The sequence below is a fragment of the Marmota flaviventris genome, chromosome 8, assembly GCF_047511675.1.
Source record: "Marmota flaviventris isolate mMarFla1 chromosome 8, mMarFla1.hap1, whole genome shotgun sequence".
NCBI classification, from domain to species: domain Eukaryota; kingdom Metazoa; phylum Chordata; class Mammalia; order Rodentia; family Sciuridae; genus Marmota; species Marmota flaviventris.
In genome coordinates, this window is record NC_092505.1 from 6051488 (window position 1) to 6074938 (window position 23451).

Sequence of the window (23451 nt, forward strand, 5' to 3'; positions counted from 1 at the left end):
ATGCCTCGAACAGATGGGAGGGACTGGGCAGGAAGGGATCTGTGAAGGGCTGGACATTCGCTTACTAAATCAGAAAAGTTCGCCTCTTTATTTGGTGCTAAAAGCACACATGTGCGGGCTTTCTTATATCCAGCGTGTTGCTATCATTCAGGTGTATAATCACACACACACACACACACACACACACACCAAGAAAGAACAGGCAGCCGTCCAGGATTTCCGCAGCGCAGTGCAGCACCAAGCGGGGCATGCTCAACCCTGGGGGAAGGAGCCAAGAGACCTGCTTTTGTTGGCTGGGGACTGCTGGCACGTGAAGCCTGGGGTCCCACTCTCTCTTCCCCCCAAAACACAGGCTGTCTGCACTGGTTATAAGTGTGAGGAGAGGAAAGTGGGGAAATAGCACTTTGTGTAAAAATGACCACAACTCCGGGTGGGAGGAAGGAGTGGGCAGAAGGGAGGAGGGCTTTTCAGAAACGCGTTTTCTTAAGCAACCAGAATAAAAAACGCCACCAACACTGTTCTCCAAAGCTCCCCAACCACTTCGGCATCTCTTGAATCCAGAGAAGAAAAGGCTGCTCCAGACCTGGTGAGCATTCTGAGGCAGGACCCAGCAGCCTGGTCAACCCCTCGCTCGTCAGCCTCCTGCGAAGAGCACCGGCTGACCCCCGGCTCGCCCCCTGCATGGCCGTCCATCATGTGACAGACAGCCAGGGATGAGGAAAGTGCTGAAAGATACCCCCCAGGAAGGTGTGGCAAGAGCAAGCTCTGGAGCTCCAAGGTGAGTGCTTGATGGCTCAGCCGGAAGTCTCCCCAATATCTATCTGGTTCTCACAAGAGGATGACATTGAAAAGTGCGTTATAGTTTCATGTGACATTTTCTTTCAGTTTTAGGGCAATTTTAACTTGCAGAGGCTTTATCACCTAAGGCTGTGACTGATTGTGACCTAGTTGTTTAAACATTCACGAGGGACAAAACGGGGAAGAGTCTGGAAGGACAACCACTGTGTGTGAGTGTGGAGAGAGTGGGGGATTTGGGGGTTGCAGGAAAGGAACGTGGAGAGTCACTCCTAAGTCTTTCAAAAATCCTTCTGACAGGTCAAGTGGGGGAAATTAAGATATGTTTAGATGAAAAGAAGTTAACCTGAACACTTCAGTAGAAATTTGGGGTCTTTTGTTCCCTGAAGTTGAAGTATTGCATTTCTTGTAAGTTTCCTAACCTGTAACTGAAATCAATTGTGAGGTCAAGGAACGTCTGCGGAACAACAAATTCTGATTTCCTTCAGGCAACGAAATGCGGAAGTAGAGAGGGGACAAAGTAGGCTTTACAGGAACCACGGGGAAATTTCACCCAGGGTAACATTTATTAGCTCAGAATAGTCCAAACTCGCTTGAAATCACACACAGATTATAAAAAGCATTATCAATGGGTCGTGGACGAAGTTCACAGTGTTTCCAAAGTCAGCACTGTTTACATTCCTTATACCTACCACAGAAGGCTTACGTAACCTCTTTTCTCATAAGGATAGGTAACAGATTTTAAAATATTCCCATGAGGTTTCGCCTTACGGCAACCTAAACTGATTTCTTCACCGACAAAGGAAAATGACTGCTAGAGAATTAGCCAAAGAGCTATAGAATCGCTGAAAACCAGGCTCCGACAGACGCTGTGATAGAAAAACACTTGCAGAGAGAAGTCAAAGTCACTCCTCTCCCGTGATCTAGACCCCTTACACCCCCGGCAAGCAAGACAACATCTGGATACTGTTTCACAGGCAAGAATAAAGTGCTCTTTTTTCTTTGCCCCATCATTAAGGGAAAAACCCGTTTTCCACAAGCAAACAACACTTGTTAACTTCCCCCAGATAAGCTTGGACGTCTTGAATGATTTAAGTTAAGTTTCAAAAGAATCTCAACTTTCTCATTGCCTTTAGAAGGAAAGTTTTTCAAAAATACCTCTAAAACGCTGCACGCCCCAGCGTGGGCACAAGCGTGTGCCTCTTACCTGCAGAGATGGAAGGCGCAGGCTCCTGGACAGACGTGGAATTGTGGCAGCCAAGGGAAGGCTCAGTGGACGCAGGTTGCCCTGGGGAAGGTGGGTGCTGAGGGTTTCTCCAAAGGAAGAGGACTCCCTCACTGCTCACTGTCAGTCAAAAACAAGTTGGTACAAGTTTGAGGAGGAATTACCTGAAGGAACTGAAGAGAGAAAGAGATTGGGAGAGATTGGGCAGTGGAGGAGGGAGGGACAGAGAAGGAGGGAGGAAGGGAAGAGAGAGAGAGAGAGAGAGAGAGAGAGAGAGAGAGAGAGAGAGAAGGAATCTGAGAATGGAGTCCATGATGTCAGCGGTGTCTGCAGGTCTTAAGGAAACCTACAGCTCAGCACAGGATTCCGAGGGCACCCAGTCCCCGGCTCTCCAGACACCTGTGCAAAACAGGGCAGATGCCCTTTTTAAAGAATGCCAGTTAATCTCTGAAGAAACCTTGGCCACTCTTATCAAAGCCATTTTTAAGGTCCCTTGACCTAAGTAAACTACAAATAAATAACCAGATTACCTTTCCTAGCAAGCTCTCCCTTACCTCCAGTTCTGTTCTGCCGTCTTTCCCCTCTCCTCTCCTCAAATGCATATTCACAGAACTCCCCACCTCCCTGGGCAAGCAGGGCACACCCGCAGGAGCCAAACCTGGGCCAGGAAGCCTAAGCCCAATGTCACCGAGGGCAACATTGTTTTCTGATTTTTCTATTGCCTTTTTATTCCCTAATTGGGGGGGAAAACCCCACATAAAATAGTTGGACAGATAGATAGGAAAAACTGGGTTCTTCCGGATTGTGGGGATGGGGCTGGGGATTCATGCAGGACTTACCTAGGGTCCAGCCTTTTTGTGAGAATGGTGACATCCTTGGTGCAGATGCCTAAGGAGGGATCTTCTGGGGTCCCCTGTAAACCAGGCAGTGAGTGTCTTTCGATGGCCCAGCTACAGATCCTTCCCACACCAGGGGTCTTCATGCAGCCACCAGGTCGGGCAGTCCACGGAGCGCAGGCTTTCCTGGACTTCCTGCAGCAGAATGTTCGATGATCCCAGTAAATCCTAAGAGGTGGCTGGTGCAAAGGTTATGTCAGGAGGAGCAAGGTGTCTGTCACAGAGGAGACAGTGACACGCTCACATGTCCCCTGTCCAGACAACTCTGCCCACATGTCCTCTCTCTGCTCGTCATTCACGGCCCAACTCCTTATCACCCATCAGGTCTTCACCCACATGGCACCTGTCCAGGAGGTCCACATCTGAGGGGGCCCCAAACCGATCCTGCATCTCAGCACGCCTTTCTATTTTGTGTGGCATTTAGCAGCCCCTCAAACGCTGTCATTGACTGTCTGTGTTCCATTTTGGAGCTTGACCATAGCTGTCCTGGTTACCAACCTCATCCTCATCACAGTTCAAGCTTCCAGGGATACCTGGCATGTCACGGACCCTCAAAAGAAAGAAAGTACACACACACACACACACGCGCGCGCACACACACACACACACATTTGCCAAGTGGAATGATGAAAGATTGTAAATGGAGGATTTGATTTACTATAATCAAACTTTAATTCTTACCTTCTTTTATTTGATGACTATATCCAGACTCAGCTTCAATTAGCAAATTAACATTGAATATCCTCTCTCACCATATAAGACTTTTAAAGACATTATTACTTTGACCTCAGACCAAAATATAAGCATGATTTGTCATCTTTTAAGGGCAAGGAAATTACAGACAGAGAGGGTAAGTGATTTGACCAAAGTCACAGAGCTACAGAGCTATGACTTCAGGCTCAAAACAGCTCTTCTGACTTTTAGTCCATGCACTTTATATTATTCTACATTTTTCTCAAATTAGACTATTGTGGGCATACATATGCATGTGTACATTCCTTTCAGCATCAAGTAATATGATCATAGCTTAGCACTCTAGCGAGTTTGTGTTCTGCAGGATCATGCACAGAAGACCTGATATTCATTCATGACACAGCCTTGAAGATGATACAAGAAGAATATGATGCCTAAGTAGCACGAATATCATAAAAAAATTAAATGTTAGGACAATATTGTTCACTTTGGTGGCGCTTACCTGTTTTCATTTGGTGACATACCAACCACTAGGTCTCAGGGTTGCCCATGTGACCACATTCACCAAAGAAGGTGAAACATTAGAAAGGCATAACTAGAGGGCTTGATAGTGAGTATGAAAATTCCATAATGACCCTCTCTGAGACATCTGTTTCAGGGGACAGACTTTGTTTTCTGTGTTTTAATAATGGAATGATCTGTCGGTTTCTGGGAATTTTTGAGGCTGAGGTAAATAAGAAAACTTTCAGTCCTGACAATGATATCTTGTCCCCCGATATCCGTCCCATCCAGGGAGTAAAATCTGTTTCTTAACATGGTTATAAGGGCTAGGGCCTGGGATTTACTGAATAAGATCACATGAAACAGCTAATCATTTTGCAATTGAAGATGGAATATGTTACTGATCTTTCAGCCTAAAATAAAACCAAACATAATCACCAAATCATCTTGTTTTCCACCTTCTCTCCCCCGTTCCTCTCTCTTTTTCTCCCTCCCTCCTTTTCTTTACCTTTTCTCTTTCTTCCCACCCCTCTTTCTTCCTTCCTCCAGTTAATGGAAAGCAAGACTTGTACGTCTCAACTCTGCACACATCATACATCTAAAACCTGCACTTCTATATGAATCTCTGAGAAGACAGCTGAGTACTGGGTAGAAAAGTTTATAAGCACCAGCATCTTCAAGAGCCCCATTTCCCAAGAATAATTTCCAAAAGGGAAAAAAAAAATGCTGTAGTACTTCCAATTCCCATCTTGGCTTGAGTTGAGACATAAAAAAACCTTGAAGTGTGATGAAAGAAAAAAAAAATACATTTTTACCTTTGAATAGATTCTGCTTAAGTCGGGTTAGATAGAAAGCTATTTCTGGAGAGCTATGACAGTTGTTAGGACTCAGAACCTCCCAGAACTACATGGGCTCAGAGACCCGCAGGTAAAGCCCAACATGGCCAACATGGTTGCCTCTGGTGTGCTCCCATTGTCCCTACCCAGAGGTGGGCAAATGGCACCTGGAGATACAGCCAGCTGTGCAAAGTCAACTGTGACCATTTTAACCCCTGCAAGACTATAGGCCAGAGGCGAGGACCTGCTTGTCTTGTCCTTCGTGGCAAGAAGCTGGCCTTAGGCAGCCATGAAACTGCACTCTTGTCCTAGGTAGGTTCTCTAGAAACAAAACTTGGGACAAGATACATGTGCGATTTGTTAAGGAAGTCCTCCTGGGGTAACCCAAAGGGGTACAGAGGAGCAAGTCACGGGAGGAAGAAAGCCAGGGCACCATGGTAACCAAGGCCAAGTCCATCTCTGCCCGATCCCAGGGGAAGTTCCGAGTGAAATCAGCATCCTAGGTGAGGGGGCTGGGCTTTCACCCTCCTGCCAAGTCAGTCTCTGGCTCAGGGAAGAAGGGGGCCCTAGGAGCTGGCATCTTTCTGCACCTGCCATGGAAGTGGCTCCCATACCCCAGGGCAGGGGCAGCAGGCCACTGGAAGTCATGCCCAGAGGCACAGGAATGGCCCCCGGATGCAGTAAAAGGCCCTCTCGGGAATGCAGGCAAATCAGCAACCAGAGCTCACCGTGGTAATGCTGGGCACTTCCCTTCCGTTGGTGCTCCAGTCTCCCAGCCCAAATAAAATCAGGAATCTCAGGAGGAAAATTGGGAATTTAAGATGCATGTGATTTACTCTGCTCGCGATAAGTTACTCAAAGGGCCAGGGGATCTTGGCAGGGTTTTCTTATCACTAACCCCTTGTTACTGATATTGTGTTAATTTAGTTTGATTAGTAACTAAATTTGGTGCCTTCTCCTTGCTGAATTAAGAAGGCCCCATAGTCCCCACACTATGCGAATTACGGTTGAGCAGAAAGATAGACACATAGCTAATCATGCTCTGGTATGTCAGTGCTAGTCCACTGGAGTATTCTAGAAGCCCACCGGAAGGGCAATTCCCCCCAGAGCTGTTGGTAGGCTTCCAGGGGCACGAACAATTGACTGTAACCTACAAAGTTTCTATAGGTGGAATTAAAGAAGGACTGTAGACATTCCAGGAAAAGGGACTGGAGAAGATAAGATAATTAAGTCAAGATTTAAACGCCAAGCGACCTGACCTATGGGAAGGCCTAGCATGGAGATCTCACTTTGCTTCGCAGAGCCCAGACAGCAAGAATCACGAGAAGAATGAATTTGGTTGCAGAATCCCTTGTCTCTCATTGTTCCTAGGTCCCTTGGGAGAGACAGTCAGACTGAGCACAGCCTCCAACCTCCACCTGAGGCTTCCTCTTTTTCCTGCCACCAACCTCAACCCAGAGAATTCGTGCTCGGGGAAAATAGGGAGGCTGTTTTAGGGCTTGTGCATCCTTTAACCAGATAGCTCAAAAATTATGAAAAATGCAAAAATTACTTAATAGAGATGTTACCTCAAGTTATTCCTTCACTGAACGTGCTAGGAAATTCCCCAGCCCGGGTGGATGGCTGTGGCTGGTCATCCTATCCCTCCAGGCCTCCTCAGCTCCTCTGTAGTCAGTTGTTAAATGATAAAAAATAATTTGAAAACAAAAGTGTTAATATGGCCTGATATCTTTGGTAGCACTAAATGGACATTCTCTTGGGCATCTGTAAAACCCAACATTGTCAATGGGAAAATGCGTGTTGAAAAAGTTAGACCTACAACACATATTGTTGTCTGTATTCTTGATAGCTGCCATTCTGCCTGGCATGAGATGAAATCTTAGAGTAGTTTTGATTTGTATTTCTCTAATTCTAGAGATGTTGAACATTTTTTCATATATTTGTTGATTGATTATATATCATCTTCTGAGAAGTATCTGTTCATTTTCTTGGCTCATTTATTGATTGGGGTGTTTGTTTTTTGAGTTCTTTATATATCCTGGAGATTGATGCTCTATCTATTTGATACATGGGTGGCAAAATTTTGCTCCCCAAATGTAGGCTCTCTCTTCGCCTCATTGGTTGTTTCTTTTGCTGAGAAGAAGCCTTTTAGTTTGAGACCATCCCATTTATTAATTCTTGATTTTATTTCTTGTGCTTTAGGAGTCTTGTTAAGGAAGTCTAAGTATTGGTGAAATGCAAATCAAAACTACTCTAAGATTTCATCTCACGCCAGTCAGAAAGGCAGTTATCAAGAATACAGATAACAATAAGTGTTGGCAAGGATGTGGGGGGGGAAAGGCACACTCATACATTGCTGGTGGGACTACAAATTGGTGCAACCAATCTGGAAAGCAGTATGGAGGTTACTTAGAAAACTTGGAATAGAACCACCATTTGACCCAGCCATCCCACTCCTCGGTCTATACCCAAAGGACTTAAAATAAGTATAGTATAGTAACGCAGCCACATCAATATTCATAGCAACTTAGATGTCCTTCAATAGATGGATGGATAAAGAAACTGTGGTATATATACACAATGGATATTACTCAGCATTAAAAGAATAAAATCATGGCATTTGCAGGTAAATGGATGAAGTTGGAGAATATCAAGCTAAGTGAAGTTAGCCAATGCCAAAACCAAAGATCAAATATTCTCTCTGATAAATGGATGCTGATCCAAAATGGAGAGTGGGGAGGTATGGGAAAAATGGAGAAACTTTGGGCAAAGGGGAGGGAGGGTGGGGAAGGTGCATGGGGGCAGTAAAGATGTTGGAATGAGGTGGACATCATTACCCTAGGTGCATGTAAGACTGCACATAGGATGTGACGCTACATTGTGTACAACCAGAGAAATGAAAAGTTGTGCTGTAATTGTGTACAATGAGTCAAAATGCATTTAGCTGACATATATACCTAAGCAAAATGAATACATTTTTAAAAATAAATAAATAATAATAATAATAAAAGTTAGACCCACAAAATGCAGACTGTCTGTACAAACGTCAGCCTCCTGTCTCCAGGGGAGGTCCAAGGAGTTCCCAGAGAGGGAAACCTCTACTCAGGGGAAAGGGGTTCTTGACAAACATTGCAGAGGTGAAATTAAGGATGTGTCAGTTAGAGGCAAGGAAATTTATTTGGGAAAGCAAGGAATATCCTTTGGGTGAGATTTGCAGCCCGCTTGAGAGTGAGAGAGTTTGGGGGTCTGGGCTCTTCTTTTAAAGGAAACGTGGTGAGGGGTGAGCATAGGAAGGTAGGTGGGGAGGACATCAGCCTGGTGATCAAAGACAGTTCACAGAGTCTGGTCTCCTTCCTCCTAGGCTGGCGTGGCCTCCGTTATCTGATCAGTAGAGGGCATTGGTAAGTACCCCAGAGCATAGCTGTCCTAAAATATCACATCTCTCTTTGCTTGATCAACTCATTACATGGGCTGATTAGCAGTGCACAAGGTAATTTTCATAAGAGGGTGAACTTACGGTAACTCTAAGGCTTACTGATTGGGCAGAAGTTTGTGAGTGACAGGCTGGGGAGAAACGGCTTAGGAGTGAAGGTCTGAGGACCTTTAACACGGGGCTTTAGATCACAGTCCCATTTCCTTGTCCTTCCTCGGGTCTCCACCAATCTTCTCTATTTCTTCTGTCCCCACTTGGGTCAAGCCTCTTCGGGAATTGGTTGGTGGTTCTCGGTCCCTCCTGGCTATGTGGCTTTGGTCCCGGACTCCGTGTCAGTGACGATCAGGTTTCCTTGGGCCTGATTCCAACTGGACTTTATTGTGCTAGCTGTTGTTAGTGCAAGCCGACACCTCGTGTTAAATACACACAATTTGTTCCTGGTTCACTTCACACATGCTTTACTAAGGGAACTGGTGAGTGGCGATTCCCATCCAGGAAAGGCCTACGGTGATGACGGCTTCTCACTGTCGACACGTGAGCTGGTGATGAGAAGACTAGGCCCGCGTGGAGGTAGCCTGTCCAGCCCCTGTAATCAGAGTGCCTCCACCTTCCTTTAAGTCCCAACCTGTCATCCGCCTGGCAGTGTGTAGCCGGCTGGTTGGTGTTAACCCACTTCTCCTGTCTCTGTCTCATTGTGCAATTCTGCATCAGCTCCTGGGTAACCTGCCAGGCCAGAAATGAGGTGTCTGTGAGCACGCATCCTCTCTGCACCCGATGGCCAAGCACATGTGACACGCGGTGGGTTGAGTCTGAACCCAATACTATAAAAGCCCCTTTTGCAATATTTAAGATAGAATATGATAGACATTTATGACAATCACCTTGAATGATTTCAAAGCTCAACTGGGGGGTGAAAATAGTGAATGAGTCGACAGCTTCCCTTTGTATTTTAGCGACGGGTCCTTGGTTGGTGATCAACCACATGTTGTACTGGGAATCTGTCCTTTTAGAGTAGCGGTATTACTGGAAGGGACTTGTGCTTGATTCTAGCTGCTGGATGAAGGTACTGTCCTTCATCACCTAGATTCATCAGCCTGTCAAGGAACCCTCACCTCTCTGACAGTTCCTGCCATGACATTTCAATTCTCACTGTCCCTGGCTCAGAATATGGCCTCTAGCAGAGCCCAATGGCATACTTGTTATTTCCCCCCTTTTGGTCATTTAGTGATATCACTAGGCAGCCACTTCGGGGTTTGTAACACCCTGAATGCTTCCCCATGAATCCCTGTAGTCTCCACCTCTGATGGCCACACAGGAATGTCACTAGAATGCTGATTCGGTGTCATTATCCTTACTTCTACCAGGCATAAATGCAGGAGAGCTCAGAGAAGTCTCAGGATACATCTTAGGTGCTTCCTATTAGCAAGGGAACTGAGCAAACAACTAGGTTCTCACTTTGGAAGCCTTCCCATTGCAAAATGGTACCCTTTTGCCAAATATTCTAGTTATTGTGGAAAAAGTGAGCAATGCAAATTGGCTGGATGATGTCAATGGAAAGACCTCAGCCGAGTTGCTGTAAATTCAACAGCACTTCACACTGGAGAAGTGTGAGAGTAGAAAGGGGGTGTCGCGACTCCTGGTCTCAGCTGGGACCCCATCTTCCTTGGCAGGCTGGGTGCTCATCAATGGGGCTTTGCCTGGAGGAGCCTCAACAGTGTAACAGATGACCAGGTGGAACAGAAGGGGACGCTGCCCCTGGACCTCTTGTCCCCCATCATGCTCATGACATCCAGAGCCCTTGGCAGCCTCTGGAGGATCCACACAGGACAAAGTCACCCAACACTTGGGTCCTTGGCTTTGGGACATGCCCTCTCAGACTGGACATGGAGGGACTGGAATCCTTTACCCACTCATTAAGAAACATTCCTGGGCTATTTTACCCTCATGTACTTATTCTGGATCACATGCTGGAGAATACTTTCTGTCTCTGTCACCCATTCCGTTCGACTGGCTTTGGTTTGCCGTCGGGTTCAGCCCAGCGGGAACTGAGTGATGACTTGCTCTTCCTCCACGTACTTTCTTGGGGAACTTATGGTAATCACTGAACACTTGCCTCACCTCACTTCCCTTCCGAAATCTCTGTGCACTTAGTAGTCACCAGTGATTCGGAGTGCAGTGCTGTGGTTTATTAGTCACCCTGTCGGACATGCACTCCAACAAGGGTGCTTGGATTATCAATGTAGACTCCTTGCAATCTCCTGGGCAAACATCGTTTTGTTTTTCAAATTGCTTTACAGTATATCTAATCTTACGAGTCCACTCTTATTTTACGGTATGGAGAGCAAGAGAGAAACTGGACCTGAAACATAATACTTGCTTCAGGCCACTGACTCATCTACCCTTTCTTTCCGGCAAGGAGAGGAGTTTGGAAGGCCAGGGAAGGAGGAACGCAGATTTAGACTCAGAGAGCCTTGGGTTCAAGTTCTGGAGCTGCAACTTCAGACCTGCAGCGAGACCCTTGGCTTCTTGTGATGGTTTTTGCACTAGTGAACTAAAGGAAATGAGTTCACCTCCCAGGCTTCCTGTGCAGCTGGGACAGGGGGCAGGGGAACTCTGGGTGCCCTGCAGTGGTGCTCCATGGTGAAGGTGGTCACACTCTAGTCCTTCTTGCCAAAAGTGTGCTCAGCCAACAAGGCAGGTTGCTCACTGTATTTGACCCAAACTCACATCCAGAAATGACCTTATGCAAGTACCCGGGGGCTCCTTTCTTCCTCTGTTTGAATTATGGGACCAAGAAGGTGTGCACTCAAGCCCCATCAGCACCTGCTGGGTTTTCAACTGTCTGGTTCACGTGCAGAGACCCCGAGCTGCCTTGAGACACCTTCAAGGATTCGCATCCCTTGCAAGAGCTGCTGCTGCTCCCAGGGACAGCTGTGCAGGTCCCATGCATGGTTTTCTGAATCTTTCTTTTCAAATTCCTTGAGGGGTCGAATAGTTTAGATTACTAGAATAAATAGAATTTCATCAGCTTGTCCCTAGGAAATTGAGTTTTATCATGCCAATTTTTCTGAAGTGCCTTTCATTGTGGTGATAAGTTACTTAATAATAACTTACTGTAATTGGATGTGTGTATTCCCGGCAATCAAGTGGGAGGGTCTATCTCCTATCTTGATTATAGAAACTTAAATAATGTTTGGCGCTGCTTGGACAGCCCTTCTGCTCCTCACCCGATGATGGAGCGCTGCCTGTCGACGGCCAGCCAATGCCAGGTGCAGCCGGGTGCCGAGCATGGGAGTGTGGAGATGAGAGATAAGGGGAGGCGTGTGGGTGCTGCTCGCTGTCCTGCTGATGCCTGAGGTCACCAGCAGGGAGTGGAGGGTGAGAACTTCCGCTCGTATGATAGGAATTCACTCTGCAGGGCCAACAAGGCCTGGGTCTGGAAGCATGACGCTTGACCTTTCACGGGGTCAGAATGTGAGTTAAGAGACAGCCTGCGTCAGCCAGGCACTTTCTGATGTTTGCAAGGTGTTGGGTTTCCTCCTCAGACTCAGAGAGTGGAGTCGGCTGAAAGCTCCTCTTCTGAGTGGCACACTCTGTACCATGCACGTGTTTACAGGGAACAGGTACTTTCTGACTCGGCATGAAATGAAGGTGTCAGCAGTAACCCCAATCTTTCTTCCTCTGGCTACCTCTACAGGTGGCCCTGAAGAACACAGGCATGCAGAATGACAGAGACGTCTTTGACTCCAGTGTTCTACTTCATCTGTCTGTCCATCCCTCATCCTTCCATCCATCACTTCCTAGTGCATTATCTGGCTTTGCCTTCCTCTTAAAATTGTAGCTGAGCATAACTTCCAATATTAAAAGTTTCCTGTCAGAAGGGCTAAGTAACGAGGTCCTCAAACACACGTTGATTCTGTTGTGAAGAGCAAAACTCAGATGTTCGATCTGAGATGGGACTGGTATTACTATTCTCACAAACAGATAATACATGTCTGTTATGTACACACACACACACACACACATATGCACAAACACACGCATGTACCCGCTAGCAAGTATTGTGATAACATAGGACAACTTCAATAAAACATAATTTACTTCCCAAATGGTCTGTTGAAATTGGAGGTTTTTAAATATATTTTTATCTTTAAATTAAAATCAAGCATTGGAGGCAGTCACATTTTATCTCTGTGCTTAACAACACTGATTTTAAAAATGTTCCAGCCACGCCTCTGTAGCTGGTTTCCTGGCTTTTAAGAGGATGTTAGAGAAGACAGCAATGCCCATATTCCTTACATGAACTGCCAAGAACCAACGGGAAATCCCAGAAGGTAGGATGCTCCCGAAATTTTTGGCCTGCTTTCTGCAGAAGTTCATCTTTGTCGCGGGTCCACAGTAACCGAATCTTCTGGATCTTGTTGCATTTGGCAATGTGCCCAAAAAACACTAGTGAGCTTACAGCTTCCAGAAAAATCCAGACTGGATGAGCAAGCTTGATTTTTCTTCTTGAGTCATTATCCCATGCAACAAACAAGACTCCTGTCCAAAAACACAGCTGCCTAAGGTCCTGATCGCGACAGCCGCCGTCTGTTGAAGGTTCACTATGGGTCATGAATCTGACTGAAGTGCTTTATGTCTACCAATTGGCTTAATTATTAAATTTTTCATGTTTTCTAATATATAACTGTAACAAAGCAGAGTCTGTGACCTCAGTGTTATTCTTCTCAGTTCATAGAAGATTAAACCATGTCTTAAATTAAGTCACTTTCCCAAGGTCAAATCCTGATGGAAGGGCAGAGAATCAAATCCTGTTCTCTCTTCCAAGTGGACGCCCTGATCACTACGTCACGGTCACCTGTGCACTCAGTTTAGTGGTCATCTCAGCATCAAGGCACTGCTAGAACTGCCTACACTATGGGGAGAACTGAGTGGCCATCCATGGCCGCAGGCCCTGGGCAGTGTCCTTTTTGACCTGCAGTTGTAAAACACCTTTCATCTTTTTCTTTCTTTCTCACTGTGTACAAATGGAATCATTTATAAGATGATCTAATAACTTGGTTTCACAGAGCTCTATGGGGGACGTTCCTGGGTGAAGAGACAGGGTGTTGGGCAGCTGGTGCCCTTCCTTACTTCTTTCCAGGAGTATTTTTAACATCATGATGTTATCTGCAGAGCAGGGCTTCCCGGCCCCGACTGCATGTTGAAATCACAGGAGAGACTCTTAGTTGCCCGAGTGGGGCCCCAACATGGATCCTGTTTTTAAGACCCTGGGATGATTGGAATGAAGGCAGGTTGGGAACCAGGAGGCAGATCCCCAGAGTGGACGCTGGAAGCAGACCAGGCTGAGGAGCTTGGGGTCAGAGTCCAGTCCCAGTGGCTCTCGCCTCCTGCTGAGCTCTTCTCCCTGCCTTGTTTTGGGCCACTGTGATGACGGTGCCTATAGAAACCTGCTGGGGTCCTGGCTGGACCTCTTCCTGCAGATCTGGATGAGTCACCGACTCTGTAAAGAGCCTCTGAGACCAACAGTGCCCCTGTGGTCCTCAGGATGTGTCTGACTCCCTGAGCTGGCCCTCTGGTCTGAACACAACCCACAATCTAGTTACTCAGATTACCTCTTATTAAGAGGAAAAAAAAGATTGTTCTTGGTCCAGAGTACCTACTGGCAGCCATTAGTTCTACAAAGTAAATACCTCAAAAGTCGCAACAGAGCGAACCACCCTGTCTCATTAGCCACTGATGCTACTGCCCCCAGGGCCTGGGCTGGGACAGTTTTCCAGGGGTCAGAAGGAGATGGTTCCCTTCCTCTCCTTACCTGGGCCGCTTTGAACTATGGGGCATGCGGGGAGTGGGTGCAACCAGGGATAGTCATCTTTTTCTACTGCCAGGACTCAGGTCTGTGTAGATGGAGCAGTGGAGGCTAAAGGGACTCTCTGAGCTTGCCCTCTGGCAGGGAGGTTATGGCCAGTTCTTCTAGGGCTCATCCAGGTCAGACAGAAGCAGTGCTTGGCTGGAATAGAAGGTGTGTCTTTGCGGAAACTTGTTGGGTAACACATGAGGAAGGGCACGTGCCATAGGTCTGCATCCTCGGGTCCTGCTGGGCTTGGGTTTCTGAGCTGGGGCTGGAACATGCTGTCTCTCCTGGCCCCCCTGCAGTTAAGGGCCTGAAGTCCACCCTTGGGTCCTGACTCCCACACAAGGGTTACTTGCTGTGGGGCTGGGGGAGGATGAAGGCGGTGCAGTCTGGTTTCCATTATATATTGATCCCTCCTCAAAACACACCTCCTCTCCTGCAATCCCTTCTTCTCCTCTTCCAGAATCTGGTGGGTGAGAAACCAGTTTAACCACAAAGATCTCACTGAGCCGCCGCTTGGCACTGGAAACTTCGTCTCAGGTTTAGTTTATGTAAACAAGATGGTCACCAAGATGCGATGCTATTTTTAAAATGAAGAAAAAAAAGAGGGGGAAAAAGTGCCGGGTACTTGTGCTAAGTGGGCAGGGCTTTATCTAATCTGAAATGAAATGAATAAATGAATACCTAAGACCAACAGTCACTTAGCAAACCTCTGTCCAAGTCACAGTGGCCAAAGATAGACATGAAACTGAACCTCAGTCTGTTTTTAGGAAATGGTCATTTTAGGGCAATAACAGTCTAATACAGGGCCTCAGATGATAGCCCCCTGCTCAAATGAAGCTGGACTCATTATTTCTTTTTTTGTGACGTTTCATTGCAACACAACCACATCCATTTGTTTGCGAATTATTGAAGGCTACTTTCCTACTAAGATGGCAGAGTTGTATGGTTGCAGCAGAAAAATGACAGCAAGAACAGTATGAAAATATATACTATCTGGCTTTTTTAAAAGGCAGATATAGCAGATCAAAGATTATAAACCTTGAAATCTTTTTCTTTTCTTTCTTTCTTTCTTTTTTTTAAGCTGGGGATTGAACCCCAGGCCTCATGCATGCCAAGCAACTGACTTACCCCTGAGCTACATCCCCAGACCTAAAATGTACCATTTGAAGCAACCTCCCTAACCTCAGTGAGTAGGATTCTGAAGGAGGCAGAAGTGGGTACACAGCAGGCAGAGAGGAACTGATCGGATTCTACCATTGGCTTCTTCCTGTACATGGCACATCTGGCTTAGCTATGTTTTTTTTAAAATAAATAACTGTCCAACTTTAATTGAGCATCCCCTGTGGGCCAGGCACTCTTCCATACGTAACGGAGATGACAGTGGGCAAAGAACCCATTGCCCAGTTGAATATTCATCTTCTCTTAACCTGGATCTTCTAAGCAAGTGTTAAATATATACTTTGTCTGAAAAGGGCAATACGGGGGTGGGGGGGACACACAGAGTGGACGATAGTGATGGGAAGTGGGAAGGTGTGGCTGATGAGGCCACCAGGGACCTGCAGGGATGGGGGCATTGGCCAAGCAGATGAACAGAAAGGGCCTCAGTGGGACAGGTCTCAACAAGGGTCAGTGTTGGGAAGGAGTTGGCAGAGCCACAGGGCAAGGGCTTGAAGCAAGAGATCTTGTGGGGCTTGAAGAACCAAAGAACTTGAAATAAAGCCACTTGTGGCATCTTCAGTGGTCCCCATGTTGAGTGAAGCCCTACCTTTTAAACTCCTTGCCCCCACGTGTCTATTGGTTTGTCTTTAGAGAGTACTGCTGCAGACAGGGAGGTGCTGAGGGGCAGGGTGTGGTGTTTCCACAGCTTCCTCCATGTGAAAGCCTGGCTCACGGCAACCCTAGGTCATTATCAATGAGGCAGAAGCCAGCAGCAAAGTGACAGCGAGAACAGTATGCATTTGGCATCAACTTCCACTTGACTTGGGAAGAGTGTAACGGTCACACTTCTGGTTCCCTAATGACATTTTCTTCTTGAGTAAATAACCAGGAGCCACTGAGTAAAGTGCACCATTCAAGCCTCACCTGCACGAAACAGTGGCCCATGAACACGCGTGAGCTAGAGGGGACCAAGCCCGGAGGCGCCAGGAGCTCTAGGTGCTCACTGGCCTCCCACAGGTCATCTTGCTTGGACAGAAGAAAGCAGTTCATCACACACGGACCCTGAACACCTGTGTGCATTGAAAAGTGGTGTCATAGGTCGCAGGTAGAAATCCCCCATCACTTTGATGGAACATTTTGCCAAGATTTCTTCAGGGAGTTGCTTCAGCACATCATTGTAATGACTTGGGTAGCTGAGGGCTGGGGCTGGGAGGCCAAGTTCATGTACAGAAGATGGACATTCTACTGAGCTGCCCAAGACCTCTGCGCTCACCAGCAGACTGGAGGTGTCTGGCAGACCACATCCCAAAGACGTGGGCTCACCCTGCCCACTGGTGGTTTGAACTCGGAAACCCCAACCTTTGCTGAGACTTCTGGAACAAAGCCACACAGCACATGGGAAGGTGACCAGGGTGCTTTGCACTTGGGGAAACTGCAAACCTGAAAACTCTCAGCAAGAAAAACATGTCTTACCAAAGTGCAAACCAGACCCTTGGCATCCACTCTCTGTGACGCAGGGCTCCCCGGCTGGCAGGAAACCACAGTAAAGAACTGATTATGCTGCGAGAACACATTCCACGGGCCGTCCAAGGCTATTTTTATTTTACAATAAGGTACAATATGTTCCATGATGTTCTCTATCCTGACATATTTTTTTTCTGGTATCTACATACTCATTAATTTTGGTAAATCACAGAGAATCTGCAAATAATTTAAACAGATGCACCAGATTGGAGAGCGTTGATTAATTTCAATAGCAACAATAATACACATGTGTAATTTTTATTGCAATCAGAACACCCATGGCTGCTACCCTAGGTTGACTATGAAGGCTGCTTATGGAGAGGTCATTGCAAGAAACTGAGTCTCAGGAAAACAGAGTTTTACAGACCAAATACCAGAGTATGATGTTCATTAGCAAAATAAATGTATTTTTAAATCTCTCTCTTTTTAAAAAACTTTGTAAAGAGAATTCTATCTTAAAAGTAGTGTTTGGTCAAGTGTTACTTGGTCAAAATGACTAAATCTACCTCATAGAGTGTTCCAGGAACCTTACCCATAAGAAAATAAATGCTTCTGTTTTAACTTAGACTCCATAAAATTTAAAATTGTTTTGGAAGAAGGAATGGCTTCCCTGTAACATGATGGATATTCAACAGCTCAGATGGATTTGGCGGGCAGCATCCATCCACCTTGAAAAGGAAAACAGAAAACAGGGGTAAGATGACTCCTGAGGCCCAGACCATGCGCTCTTACCCAAGTTCAAGAAAAACTTCCTTGCTAATGCTTAACTTGTTATCACGACCCCTTTTGATTTTCCAGAACTTCCTAGCTACTTTTTAACCATTTCCAATCAGAAAAATGTGACAGATGGCATTCAAAGCCAGCCATGAGGTCTCCAAGCCCTCGACTTGATGAACTTGGCAAATTCCTCCTTGTTTTTATCCTTTGCAGACTTTGAAAAGTCTAGAGGTCAAAAGGGGTTTAGCCATCTGCAACGTCACGCCACGGTCAAAGTCTACGTTTCTGGATGGTCATTTCAAAAGAAGAAAATAAGAGATGGGAAATCGGTCATCAGTGTAACAAACAGGCAGGTCCTGTGAGAAACAGAGGTGGCGGGGGCAGGCAGACAGGACCCACACTCCCAGGTTAAAAAAAAAAAAAAGTCACATTATCAATGAAAAGGAGAAGGAGTAGGCTGTGCACCCCAAACGACAAGACCTTTAAGGAACCCTAGTCAAAATATTTCTCATTTATGCAAATTTACACCTCATAAGAAAACATAAATAAACCATGATTCTTGTCCTAATTTTTTAACATCAACTTTGCTGACAAGATCAGGAAACCCTGGCCAAACATCTGCATCAAATGATAAATTCACAGCAAAAATGTCCTTTTTCCACTGCAGGGCAGTCGCAGCACGCAGATGGCAGGAACGCCCTCTGTTTTTACTTGGCGCAGGGGAGAGGGTCCAAGCCGACGTCCCCACCGAAGTGGTAGCACGTTCTTTGTACCCAGATTTTTTTTTTAAGATAAGGCCGGAGCCTGGGCCTTTCTCGGTCTTCAGCGTGCCCCTGGGCCTGCAGCAATCTCGCACCTCTAGATGGTACCTTGTTCGTTTTTTTAACTGTTATTTTTATTTAGCTTTTATAGAGTACCAAAAAATGTGGTTGAAGTTAGTACCTTTCCCTCCTTTCCAGCTACAATGGAAAGTTTTGTTTAAGCTCTCCAGAAAAAAAAAAAAAAGAGGGTGGGGGGAATAATGGGGGAAAGTAAATCCAAATCCTAGAAGAGGCTTTCAGGCTCCTGTTTTCAGGTTCTGTGCCACGGAGTCCTCTGGGCTGCTAGCGGGTGCTCCTCCGGGAGCCAGGATGCCTTCGTGGAGGGCCCTCGTTATAGGATTTGTGTCCTTTCTGGCTAGGCGGCTTTGTGACCTTGGACTGGTCACACAACAGCATCCTGGGAACTGAGCGATGATTGCAGACATCAAAGTTGTGATATCAATGTCCAAAGAAGTCTCTGGGTGAGTCCCTAGAGGTAAGTGTGGATAAGTCCCCAGATCCACTGGCTCCCCAAATACTACAAACACGAACAGCTGGCTCCAAAGGCTCCTCCTGCAGCTCCGGGAAGACAAGTCCTCCTCCCCCCTCTGGGAGTGAGCTGATGACCAGCTTCCATGGCCCAGGGGAAGAGGCTCATCTCTGCAGATGGACTTGGCCCAGAAACCGCAGGCCTTTATGGCCACCTTTGCCCATCCACTGGCATGCCTTTGACTTATAGATCTTCCCAAGTGGCTTGGTTCCCCACTGCAGGACCATTTGTAAGCAGAGAGTTACATCCTCCTGAGTAAGAGAAAGGGGAAAGACCCAGAGAGTGGAGGCCGCTTCCCTGTGTCCTCTTTCCACAGCAGGCCCTGGGCAGAGTGTTCTGGAAAACACTTTATCACATCGTTCTCACTTCTTTTTTCCCTCCTCTCTTTTCCTTTCACTGGGGAAAGTTTCTCCCCCTATGAAGAGTCTTTCAGGGGTTCCTCCTGGGGTTTAAAACATGATAGTCTCCAGCCTGGAAGTCAGAATTGGCTGTTTCTTTTTATAATTGTGCACTCCTTCCGTCTCTCCAGCTAACAAAAGGATGCACCGTGTGATCGGGCTTTAGGGTGCCTGTGTGGCATGCTTGCCTTTGCCACCGGATAGATGCTCCAGGTCCTGCTGTGGCCCGAGGGCATCTCTCAGGTCCTTCCTCATTGCTTTGGAAAGGGCCATGAGACGGTGGCTCCCAGGACCTGGCCATGGGTGGAAAATGGGCCTGGATCCCTACATCTCCTAAGGAACCAGGACCCAGCAAGGCCGTGTTGTTGGGTGGGTGAGGCTGCTGCTGCTGCTGCCTGCTCAGCCAGCCTCATCCTCAACTCTTTCTGTGCCAACAGTCCTCCCTCGGGGCAGTGCAGGCCTTGAGGTTCAAGCAGAACAGCATGGAGATGAGATGGTGTAAGAGAGTCTGACCCCTTGTAGACGTCGACAGTTTCCAAGCCCACCACTCTGCCTTCTGCTTTTGCCCAACATCCAGAGAACTGGTGAGAAGGCCAGGTGCTCCCTCCATTGGAACTGAAGGCACGTTGGGCCCCAGCAGGCCCTGCCCAGGTGCGGGAGCCCTCTCTCTGCCTCATCTCCATCTGCAGTGAATGCCAGGCAGCCACTTGACCCTATCATCAAGCTATTTTCAAACTGTCTCCGAGTCTGCCCTGCCCTCTCTCGAAACCCTCTCCGCGTGAGTAATCGCTTCCTACTCCTGGTGGACACATGTGGTGCATCAGCCACAACAGGTGAACCCAGCTTTGGCTGAGGGCTTGTCCTGCCTCTGTGGTTCTGTCTTGGACATGACCCGTTTGCCCATCGTCCTTTCCCTTCTTCCTGCCAGTGATGGACTGACCAGCCTCTTCACAAGGAGCAAGAGCTGGTGCTACCGGTGACCGAGCAGAAGGTCAAGAGGAGCCTGGGGCCTGATGTCCTGGTGAGTTACCCTCCCCTGCCCAGACTGCCTGATTCTGGGCCTCTCCAGCCATGGCAGACAAGCTGATTTTGTTCAGCCACCTGTCCTGAAGATACTTCCAAACACAGGCTTTACAACTCAATCATTTCATGACCTTAGGAGTAAAAATGGGTATTTTTCCTGGAACAGTGAAGAGGAGAAAAGCACATTTCTCCCCCACCTAGGACTAAGCCATCCCCTGTGGAAGGAAGGACCTTGTAGCTAAGGACAGTCACTGGAAATCACTTTTGAGGAAGCATGGCTGCATAAACTGACAGGGATCCTTCCTCATGGGTTGGAAATGGTCTGAAACTATGCGTCCTAGTCAGCTTTCTTTCACTATCATGAAATACCTGAGATGGTCAACTTACACAGAGGAAAGCGCCACAGTTTGGGGGCTTCTGGTCCAAGGTCTGGCAGACCCGTGGCAGTGGACCTCCAGTGGTTATGCTGAGTGGCCATGAAGTGAATGAACAGTGAGGGACAGAATGCTGCAGTTTGTATGTTTAATGTCCCCAAAGGTTCATGTGTTAAAGTCCTGGTCCCCCAGGTACTGCTATTGAGAGGTGGTAAACCTTCAGGAGGTGGAGCCTAAGGGGAGGTCCCTGGGTCATTGCAGGGACATCCTTGAAGGAGGCTGTGGGACCCTGGCCCCTTCCTCTATCTCTTTGTGCTCCTTGGCTGATGAGGTGAGTGGTTTTGCTCTGCCACGTGCCACCACCATGATGTGCTCTGCTTGAGCACAGGGAAGGTGATCGGGCAACACACCTAACCTGCCTGATAGGCATCCTCTACCTGGATGGCTCAGTCATGAGTCACAGAACCCCTCTCTGTTGCCAGCTGTGCATCTGTTTACATTCTTAGATTTGTCAAACTTAAGATGCTGAACAAATCCTAAAATTAGGAAATATAAAACACTATAAAAGGCATTTGCTCATTATTCCCAAATACCATGTCTTTATGCATAAACCCATATTTTTTTGAGAGATTTATGTAGGCATAAAGCAACTCTCTAGTCATACCACTGGCAGGATTCCAGTTGGTTCCCCCTAACCATGGGATAGCTGACATTGGAAAAGTTGTGATAGTTTCAATGCATCTTTGCCCTTCCAGAAAGTGACTCCAGATGTAAAATTGTCATTAAGGACTTGGACTTAGTCCTGGGTGACTCTTTGAACAGATAACAACGTCATGAAGTCACTTAACTATCAGTATTAAATCTTGCTAGAAACGAAGTTGTTTCTTTTTGATCTACCAGGAACTCAGGGTAATTATTTTACCACACTATATACACTTTTTTATTAATAATTTAATCTGTTCCTTATAATTTATAAAAATGTAGTATCTTTGTCAATGACAGACACAGGAGGTAGCAGAGAGAAAAGCCATTGTGGAGTAAGGAGATGATACCAGATTGTGGCCTAATTATACAAGGGAATTAGAAAGGATAAATGAGAAAATTAACACAATAAGTTCTATAAATATGCATTATCTCTCTGCTTCCTTAAAAGACATAAAACTATATAAACTTTATATATAACAATATATTATTAGGTTAGGTTTGTAGCATATTTAAAAACAATGTATACCATAATATAAAAGGGAAGCTGAAAATATGCAGGAAACATGTTTCTATATTTCACTGGTATTAATATAAATCTAAAGTCAATTCTGACAAATTAAGATACATTCTGAAGGCCTACAGCAATCACTAAGAATTAGAATATTTATTAAAAATCACTAAAGGGATTAATATCACACTAAACATATGCATTTAATACAATCCAAAAATAAAGGAGGGGCACAGGAACAGAATGTGACATGCAACAGAGCAGGTAAAATGGGAGACACAGATGCAAACAAATCAATAATAACATTAGACACAAGTGGCTTAAGAGTAAAATCAAAAGGCTGAAACTATCAGATCTGGTTTAAAAAGACCCAAGAAGATCCAAGTATTTTCTGTCCACAAAAAGGCAAAATGTAGATTCAGAAGTAGAAATAGGACAAAAGTCAAAGGATGAAGATGTTAATCACAAGGGAACTAGAGTGGGTATGCAAATACCAGCAAAGTAGCCTTTAAAACAAAAAAACATTATTGGAGAAAAAGAGCCCATGTAATAATGAGAAAAGGGTCTATCTATGAGAAAAACATAGCAATTATCTATACACTTAACAAGAATGTCCCAAAATACATAAAGTAAAACTTGAAAGAATTAAAGAAAGAAATAGACAATTCAATAACAGTAGTGAGAACTTAAAACTTCACTTTCAATAATGTATACAACAACTAAGAAGAAAACTAAACAAGATATAAGATTTAAACAACAGAACAACAAATTACAACTAACAAACATCTATAGACCACCTCACTGGACAATAACAAACATACTTTTTTTTTTTTAACCAGGGACACAATTTTCAGGATAGTCCATATGTTAAGCAAGGAAACAAGCCTAAGTAAAATTTAAACAGTCTGAAGTCATGCAAAGTATGTTCTATGAACACAATGGGTGAAATTAGAAATCAATAATAGAATAAAATGGTAAAAATTCACAAATATGTAGAAAGGAAACTTCTTCTTTTTTTTTAAAGAGAGAGAGAGAGAGAGAGAGAGAGAGAGAGAGAGAGAGAGAGAGAATTTTAATATTTATTGTTTTAGTTTTCGGTGGACACAACATCTTTGTTTGTATGTGGTGCTGAGGATCGAACCCGGGCCACACGCATGCCAGGCGAGCGCACTACCGCTTGAGCCACATCCCCAGCCCAAAAGGAAACTTCTTAAATCATCAACAGGTGAAACAAGAAATCACAAAGGAAATTAGTAAATCCTTTGAGATGCATTAAAATAAAAATACAACATGCTGAAATACGGTATGCAGATAAAACAGTGCATAGAGGAAAATACATAGCCATAAATACCTGCATTAAAAAGATTTCAAGGGCTGGGGTTGTGGCTCAGTAGTAAAGTGCTTGCCTCGCATGTGTGAGGCACTGGGTTCGATTCTCAGCACCACATATAAATTAAT

The 23451-nt window shown here is 45.8% G+C and overlaps 1 long non-coding RNA gene across 6 annotated transcripts in view; it reads left to right on the forward strand.

The window, feature by feature from the left end:
- Nucleotides 1-508: 508 nt before the first annotated feature.
- Nucleotides 509-23451, forward strand: part of LOC114087727 (uncharacterized) — a 29552-nt gene continuing 6609 nt past the window's right edge. For 3 of the 6 annotated variants that reach the window (XR_011708288.1, XR_011708287.1, XR_011708290.1), the window contains exons 1-4: nt 509-778; nt 8308-8347; nt 18816-18931; nt 19821-20404. This is a non-coding gene — a long non-coding RNA (uncharacterized lncRNA). The remainder of the gene's footprint in view (nt 779-8307; nt 8348-18815; nt 18932-19820; nt 20405-23451) is intronic. The other 3 variants (XR_011708289.1, XR_011708291.1, XR_003581883.2) reach the window with 3 other exon arrangements.